This window comes from Etheostoma spectabile, chromosome 10, assembly GCF_008692095.1.
Source record: "Etheostoma spectabile isolate EspeVRDwgs_2016 chromosome 10, UIUC_Espe_1.0, whole genome shotgun sequence".
NCBI lineage: Eukaryota > Metazoa > Chordata > Actinopteri > Perciformes > Percidae > Etheostoma > Etheostoma spectabile.
The window spans coordinates 15,543,542-15,553,116 of record NC_045742.1 but is presented as its reverse complement, the minus strand read 5'-3'; the positions used below and the strand labels follow the sequence as shown (position 1 = coordinate 15,553,116).

The window sequence follows — 9,575 nt, the reverse complement described above, 5'->3', positions numbered from 1 at the left end:
GAGAATATGGGAGATAATGGTGTTACAATAAATTATGGGAATGCATCTCTTACACAGTTACGGATGAATAAATCAATGGTTGAACAGTCCTCAGTGTTAAAAGGAGGGACAACCTAGCATGTCCTGTGATACGGACAGCAGCAACCTCTGCAAGACTTAGAAAGAGCATCACGAACAAAAGCGATAAGATTTGGTGGGAGTTAGGGTTAAAGGTAGAGTGAGAAAAGGATTAACGGTTAGATTATGAAAACTAGAAGGTTGAGAGGTTAGGGTCTGTCTTGTGATCCCTCTTAAGAATCTGTTCTTAACTTCCTGGTGTGGCATCCTTTGTCCTTTTTTCAACCTGGATCATCAGCAGTAAACCCATTAGAAAGAGAACACCAGATGACAAATACCCCAGGATTATGCTGAGTATACATCTGTCACATTTGTGAGTGACAAAGCATTTCCTGGTGGCAGTGAGGGTCAATCTACAGGGTTACCATGCCTCTGGCCAATGGTTACATTCTGTACACAAGTCAAAATCAACTCTCTTGATCTCATTTACAATGCCTGTCATGTCTTAGGATGGAAAGAATCCATGGTCACATCCATACAGTGAATCCCACAGAGGCTTAATTGACATTGTCTGGGGAGGAGACGCTGGCCTCCATTTCTTCCCAGCATGTGTCTAAGCCCTGAGACAAGCGGTTGAACATTGAGAAGAGGATAAAACTCCATAACTTAACCAGAGGGACTGGACACCCCCGGCAATCTCTTTGTTGTGTCTAAAAATAGTGGATCCCAACGGTCTCTCTTGGAAAAAGAAGGCACACTTCATTATTTCATTAAATCCCCCTATTCTAATTTACATTCACAGCAGAGGAAGAGTCATTTTTATCTGAGCGTCATGGCAGTGGAAAGGCGCTGTGTACTGATCCCCAGCAGAATAGCAAGACACAAAAACAAGCCAGAGATCCACTCAGTGCATCCCACCCTCAAGAGGCAGACATGATCTCATGTTATCCATGTTTCCCCAAAAGCATTAAGGTCTATATGCATCATGTCAATGAGACCTGGAGTAGGAAACTCAGCCTTTTCAGTCACCATGTTAAATAATGCATCAAGTAGCAGAATGGAGTTTAATTTGAGGCAAATCCAGGATACAGTGTTGCATCATCTTTTCTAATGCACTCAGCTTCATTCACTTTATGTTTTCTTTTGCCATTTGCCTGTATGTGATGCATACTTAAGTACTTAGATGTATTTGCATATTCCCTAAGAAACTATGAATAATTTTTAATTCATCTTATTACATTGACTTACATTGCACTGCATTACTGGGCACTTCCAGTGATAGTTGCCATTGAACTATTTGTGATCTCAGTGACTCTTCCTCTGTGCAGTCAGCACCCACTGTAAGTATATAGCAATATTGGACACATCAGTAGCAGCGTGCTGTGCAGCATTCATCGATTACGCTGTATATCATATAGTTGTCCAGTTGAAAACAAACGAGGCCCACTGAAGCGTAAACATATATGTCTTGTGGTACATATCTGCAAGCTGGTTGCATCCAGAAAATTATGTGTAGGATGATATACAGTTGGTTACTTGTAGAGTTCAACTTTGTTTGTTACTAGAAATCTAAAGACCTTATGTCATGTAAGGAAGGAACAACATGTTTTCTTACACCTCACAGGACAATAGGGTACTAAAAAATCAGGGTTTGTTCTTGTAGGTGTATTTAATCATCCTGAAACTCCTTCCAAACAAGTTATCAATTAATAATGTTTGCATGGAGGAGGAATCTCACAAAAGACTACCAAAAGATTTGCAGACGTAGGTTGTTGTGAGTCACCGGGGGGGTCAAACCAATGTGGTGTGCCTGGGTGACCTTAATCACTTCCAGGTTCATCCAGGCTCGGATTTCACTTGTGTGCCTTATTTCAGGTCACTGCCTCAAAGTCAAAGTAGGGCACAGTCATTATCTGAGGGAGCATAACACAATCATCCACACAATACAATAAGGTCGGCACAATTCACTGAAGTGTTGTCCATTACCTCTCGGCTTGAACACGTGTGCTCCATCGCAAGCAGCGCTTGACCATATGCGTGGAAAATTGGTAATATAGTAAATTTGTCTGTAATACATGTGCACTTTTCCTGGATGTCTGGGTTCTCCCTCTTTTGCTGGAAAGAGAGAATGTAACCTTAATCAAAGCAAAACAGGCTGAGAAACATTGATTTGGAGAGAACATAGTCGAAATTCCAGAGTATGGTCTGTGTACATGGGCTCTTAAAATAGAAAACAAGGGGATTGCAGGTAAATTGGATCGAGGTGTTCTAATCCAACTATTTAACTATTACAATCACATTAGATTGGCTGCAAATTTATTGGAGAGGAAGACCTTAAACCAAAAGGATCGTGAAAGTGGTCAGATTCTTGTTTCATTGTTTTCACTTGTTAAAGATAGAGCACCTGCAAAAGGATAAACTGTAAACTAAGTCAGTTATTTAAACAAACAATAACCAAGACAAAACTGCAAAGGAGTGTGAAAAAAGTTGTGTTGTGTTTGTGAGAAGCACCAATGTCCCTCAAAATTCATGGTGAGCATGACGTGAAGCCATTTTACTTCATAATGACTGTCAGACCAGTCAAGCAACAAAGACTTCTGCAACAAAACAAAACTGTCAAAATGACATGTAATAATCTGTCTCACTGATCTTGGGAATGGGTTTCTGCTCTTTTTGAAGACTGCATGCACATAAATTCTTTATGATCATCAGTGAATATCACACACATTATGTAATAGCCATTATTTAAGAGCGCCGCTGCGGCTCAGCACCGCAGCGGCGCTTGTGGGGTTCGGCCGATAGTCGAACCTCGGGTTGAAGAGGAACAATGCGGATTCCGTCCTGGTCGTGGAACAACGGATCAGATCTTTACTCTCGCAAGGATCTTGGAGGGAGCCTGGGAGTATTTCCAACCGGAACTCATGTGTTTTGTGGATCTGGAGAAGGCGTATGACCGGGTCCCCCTGGAGATACTGTGGGAGGTGTTGCGGGAGTATGGGGTGAGGGGGTCCCTTCTAAGGGCCATCCAATTTCTGTATGATGGTTCTTTGCAGGGTTCTCGGCAGTAAGTCGGACTCGTTTCAGGTGAGGGTTGGCCTCCGCCAGGGCCGCACTTTGTCTCCAATCCTGTTTGTAGTATTTATGGACAGGATATCAAGGCGTAGTTTGGGTGGGTAGGGGTTGCAGTTCGGTGGGCAGGGGATTTCGGATGATGTGGTCCTGATGGCATCACTGGCCTGAGACCTTCAGCACTCACTGGATCGGTTTGCAGCCAAGTGTGAAGCGGTTGGGATGAGGATCCGCACCTCTAAATCTGAAGCCATGGTGCTCAGATGGAAAACGAGGGAGTGCCTTCTTCAGGTACATCCAGGCACATCCAGCTGGGAGGAGGCCTCGGGGAAGATCCAGGACTAGGTGGAGGGATTATATCTCCAACCTGGCCTGGGAACGCCTCAGGATGCTCCAGTCGGAGCTGGGTAATGTGGCTTTGGAAAGGAAAGTTGGGGTCCCCTGCTGGAGCTGCTTTCCCTGATTCTGATGCTTTCATGTTTAACACTCTAGCTTTCCACTTCATTGTGGAATATGATCCCAGGCACTATAACCATATTCTACATTACTACCTACTGTATATTAAAAGCAACATGCTATTCACTTAAAGGTATTAAATAAAGCAGAGCTGATTCTGATGGAGGAAGGCGATTAGGCCAAAACTTTGTTAAAGGCTTAGAGATGTTTGTTTTTGTTTGCTGTACAAGTTAATGCTGTGGGTTCAACTCAAACAGCCAACGGTGTCCTAACATTGGTACGGTAGAGATCCAAGCCATTAGAATGAGCTGCACAATGGGTATTAGCTTTTTGTGGTCCACCATCTATTACTGTATTCCCTGCTAATGGCTACCTCCATGCTGATATGCAACCAGTTTTCACACAAATTTCAAGTGCATGACATTCAGTGGATTTATATTATGAGGAAGCACTTACATAGCACAGCACTGATGTAAAATGTAATTACTGCATTAATCACAGCAACTATGACACAAAGATATCAAGCTGTGGATGTAGTTCCAATTATACCGTGTAACGTTCGTGGGTCTCATACAAACGGCTTTCAATGTAATCAGATATTCACATTTGACTGTTTCTCAAGCATTCCCTTTGAACCCTTTAGCTTGTCACTGGAGTAAGCAAAAGAACAGAAAGAAAAATCGACGTGCTTTTTTGCATGTGTGGATTAACTTGCACTGTGTACATGTTTGAGTGAGATGCATTAGGGGCCTCTGCTTGTCTTTTGTGTTTCTGCCCCAGATTGAGCCTGACAGCCATGTACAATATCCTGTTATAAAACACAACTGCACAGACAAAGGGCGAAGAAAAATAATCAAATGCTTTGGTTAAACAGTCCTTCCGTACGTGCAAATCTTTCCACAGTCATCCTACCTATGTCATGGGAAGCTCCAATTAGTTAATGGGCTGATCTCATTAGACACATGCTTTTGTTGCAGGTGTCCAGTCCAAGCTGAGAAGATTGTCAGAGGCATAAGGTTAGAGATGTGGGCTTAGAAAACCAATGTAAAGGACTTAATAGCTTACAGTATATGCAGTCATGTTTACACACGGCATGTGATCAGAGGTATTGCATTGCCACAGTTACTAGAAAGACATGATACTGCATTTTATAGTTGTTACAGTAAAATCATATGCACATTGAACTTAAATCAGAGTTGTCTTGACATCTGTTGTGATTTACAATGTGGCCAATTCTACTATGTCCAACCGAAATAAGAGCAACTGTTCTTTTATTCTGTCTTTCTATTTTACTGTACAACATAGAAGAGAAGGGGCTTGCCTCTGTCTGTAGTCAGAAGAGGTCAGCACACTCACTGTTTATTCCTGAAGTGTTACAGTTACCCTGGAGTAGATTTCAGGGTTCATAGTGTGAATGTCATCACATTGAGGAACAGGCAGCTTCAAACGTGAGTACTTATGGAGATATCACTCATGGGATGTCTTCTCACGGCTGGATATGGCATGTCCACTGCACCAAAACAGGGGGTGTTTGAAATGCAGTGATTAGTGCAGTGTCCAGTTAATTTTAACAGGGTTCGCAATGGGACTAATCAGGAATTAAGAGCCGGCATTGACTTTAAATCGCCTTCTTTACGCATTCGTGGGGGGATACTGTCAGGATAGAAAAAGGCAATTGTCTGCGGTCTCCTGATTATCCCCTCCAAAAGCCTATAATCTGGCTGAAAGTACTTAAAGAGTCAAGCAGCAAAATAAACAACATTGATTATCATCCCACTGTTCTTTTTTTTGATTTTTTTTTCTCGAGGTGGACCATGCAGATAGGGAGAGGGTTGAAGGCTAAGGTTGCGCCATCCCCCGTCAGCGCCATCTGCTTTGGCACATGTTAAGACAGGCCAAATACCCCCTGAATCCTCTGTTTAAAACAGATTATCAGCTATTCTAAGGAGGCGGACGAGCATCTTATCATCTCCCAATCTCTACAAAAGCAGAATTCTGTACGAGGATTACCAGGATTAAGGAGGACAAAGACATGGCCCTACTTGGACAATGTCTTAAATTGTTGGCTTTCAGTCTGGCTACCTTCTACAAACTACAACCAAACATGCACTGTCTGTTTGTAGTTTGTAGAGCTCAAGCTTTCAGGAAGGTTTTTATTTTTTTGATTTATGGTTAACGGTTTGCGACACAACACATCAAGAATAGCACCACAGTGTTCAATTGTATTCATTTATGACTGTTGGAACTCAATTAGTTGTTAAGCTCAGTTACACTTCAGAAAAGAGCCTCTGCTTTACACAATATTGGCAGCATCACATAGCGTTGAACAATGCCCCACAGTGGGACGTTGCTAGGTTTGAAAACTGCATTTATTAGCCCCAACAGCATGATAGATTGCTGGACAGGTTTTCAACTGTATGCTTCAAAGAGGATAAAATGAGGGCCAGATTTCAATGCAAATGACTTCTGTGGCTGTAGCTCAGTTGCAGATGTCCACAGAATGCCGACGCACCTGGTTGCTAAAATGGTACATTTTGCATTCTCTTTACTGTATTTGGCTTTGTGTACATAGGGGATTAGTGTTAAATCTGCCTAGGCAAAACTAAGGTTAAAACCTCATGATTACTTCAAAGAGGGGTGGAGTGAGGGAAACAGGGGGAGCGGGTGTCTCCAAAAAATGCTTGTAAAGCTCACTTATCCCTACTGTACCGACTGGAACATATATTCAACAAAATAATCAAGCACCGACAAATCCGTGCCAAAGCAACTACATCTCCAAACATTAAGCATGCAAGGGCATTATTAATCCCACACGAACGATTAGGGTGGATTTCTCTACCTGGGATATTTTAGGGAAGACAGAGGCACACTAGCTGTCTTGCAGGCACACCAGCCAACCATATGCTCCTTGCACACTATCAGCAACTACTGTTTTAGATCACACTTTTAACAAGGAACAAACAATTGTACAAGCAATCGATGTTCCTCTGATCCCCGCTCCACAGTCACACCTCGTTTAATCAACAGAATTGTTTTCAATGAAAACAATCTCCGGGCTGTGGAGCTACTCAGTGTCTCAGAAAGAACCACTCAGCGGGCTTCCACACTGATTTGATTGTTGCACACACAAAGGTAGCTAGATCACCGCAGCTATGGGGGATGATTGAATTATTCAGTTTGGCAGAGATTTGGCAGCAATTGTGAGGAGTGTTGCCTTGAGTGGAGTGCAACATAAAGACAGCATCTTCTTGTTTCCTGCACCACTGCACAGCACATGCATAAATAGCCTCTGCTTAGACAGTCAGTATCGCTCCAGGACAACTTCACATAATACCATAAACATGCCAGCCGCTCTGCTAATTGACCCACACCTCTCCATAGACACCCTTTAAGTTTTGAAATGAAATGACCGATTTAAAATCATTCATCGTATATACAGTTTATTTGAACATTTAAACAAGAGCCATGGTTAAGTACAAAACGCCAAGCTACAGTACAAGTTTCATGTTTAAAGCAACAATATGTTAGTCTGGCTATCACAACACCAAGCCAAGCTCAATAGATTTGAGATTGAGCACTGGTCTGGGGAGTGTGCTCTGTATTTTCTCTGCACAAGAGGCGTGACCAACGGGCATAGTTCAAATGACTCTGTATGCAATTGGATAGTCCTTCAACCAATCAGACCAATGATCCGAGTGACGTAGAAGCCATAATGGCATCAACGCGTTGCTGGGCTTTGGTGGCATTCGGTGGCTGCTGTGTTGAATGTAAATAAGAAGCTGCTTGGTCGCTTCTCTATCGTCATTGTGTTAAACCCACCAATAGCACGCCAGGTTGATAAGCCAGTTTGTGATTGGTATTGCAATATTAGCTGTCTGGCTATGTGTTGTTTTGTTGCACTTGCTGGATATTTGGCTGTGTTAGAAAAGTTGTTTACTTTCTGGTTTTTGATTACAAGTAATGTAATCATAACAAATGCATAATTACAACAGCAGTGTATAAATGAATTACACTCTGAATCTGTAAGGGTGCTAAATTGCAATAATATCAAAAGTTCCACAGTGTTGCTTTAAGGCACCTTTATGTATCAGATGTCACCATTTAAAAACACACTGATGTGTTAGGATTTCATGGAGGGACAAGTGGGTGGAGGGACAAAATTATTAAATTCATAACATGTAAAGAGGAAGAAACTATGCATGCAGACTTTTAATCACTGATTTCCTACAAGTTTAGAGAAAGGACATAAAATACTCTTAGTGGTGCTCAGATTACTCCCTGCACATTGTTTTTTAAAAAGTTAGCTGAGACAGCGACTGCAGGGATCTTTTATTTTAAACAATCTGAAATCTTGAATTGTCATTCTACACCGTCGCAGCGGATGACTGTTATCTCAGCGGAGAATGTGAGTGACTTGAAAAATCAATGTAATGTGAAGAAAAAAACGGGTTTCGCCATTTCAATAGCTTCTTTGCAATGGTATCCACACAAATAATGAATAGGTTCTGGTTTTATGTAACATTTATCAGAGGGGAAGAATTGATAACAGAGGTACTGATTGCAATGATTGTATTTTCAAGGTTGCGGAAAGTTACTGGGCTTTTACCATTGCACTTTTTTAACAATGAAAAACTCTAAATGTGTTCTTTGATTCATCAACGTATTATTCATAACTGATAGACATGTATGCCCGATAACTGCAGTACATCAAAAGGTTCATTTTACAGGAAACTACTGTGTATAACAAGCTTTACTGAAAAAGCCTGATAGCCATACTTTGAATGGTAAAAAAAAGAAATAAAAAAGGAAAGAATACAATTAATGAAGACCATATGGATAGCCTCACCACCACAGTGAAATGAATTGCTGCGTATCTGTGTAAGCTCCTCTGTGCGGGTCTGTTTATGTTTCTCCATCTGCAGACATATCATTAAATGTAATCAAACATACTACATATAACTAGCTTCCTGGTCTGTTACATGAAACTGAATACTGTGTCCTAAAAAATGATTAATCAATATGTCAGCAAAGAAACTCTGGAATCACTTTTGTCAGTGACGTACTGTAATACAACCACCGGACAACCTTTTAAAAGTCACTTTATAGATGGTAAAAATCGCCGGGAATGCACTTAATGTGAGCTGACCAAAATCCCAAGCGTATGTGGGGACCCGTTAACAACTGCATATATCTGTGAGAATAAAGGAGCAACAACAACATTTTCTGTTACAAACCAGACCGGCAACTTTCCCTAAATCCTTTCTTGCCATCCCTTCTTTCTCACCTTTGACTTTGCACTGTAAAGCAGAAGAAAAAGAAATCCATTCATTGCCTACTCTATCTGCATGCACAAACGTTAAGACTCATTAATGCTGTGGCTTTGTTGGAGTTTTTTTTAAATTAATTTATTTATGGCTCATTTGAAAACATTATATTACCTAATTATGCATAACACAAAAAATCAAATTATAATTGATCTAACTCAAAGAGATACAACTACCTTATGATCTACCCAAGATCTGTTTTTTTTTAAGTAAGAATGAGGCATTTAGCAGGTTTACATTTATCTATTAATAGAAGGCTGACATTTATGCACTCACTATATGAGAATGCTCTACTTGAGTGTGTACCATTTTCTCAAATCACCAAGGACACTCTCCCCGAGGGAACTGATTAGCTCTTTCTCATTCTTAAAATGTGAAGTAACTTTGATAAGCAATTAAACATGTTCTGTTGTCTCTACTCTGGCTTTGTTTTATGCCTTTCAAGTCTGTATTTTTGGATCAAATCCACATAAATACTGAATAACACAATGTTAGAGTGGCGGTTATTGAACCCTCTAGCATCAATCTTCCTCTAAGATGTGTAAAACCCTGTGTTTGTGTACTACTGTACATCACAAGCAGGGTTATCATTATCAAATGATCATCATCAGCTCTCATGAAGGAGAAAAAAATGTTCCAAAAAAAGCTTTTCTTCTGCTGTATTGTCTG

At 41.0% G+C, this 9,575-nt stretch overlaps 1 protein-coding gene across 2 annotated transcripts in view; it reads right to left on the bottom strand.

The window, feature by feature from the left end:
- The window catches only part of pcdh11 (protocadherin 11), a 126,418-nt gene that overhangs the window by 93,449 nt on the left and 23,394 nt on the right, over nucleotides 1–9,575 (bottom strand). The gene's annotated exons all lie outside the window — the stretch shown is intronic.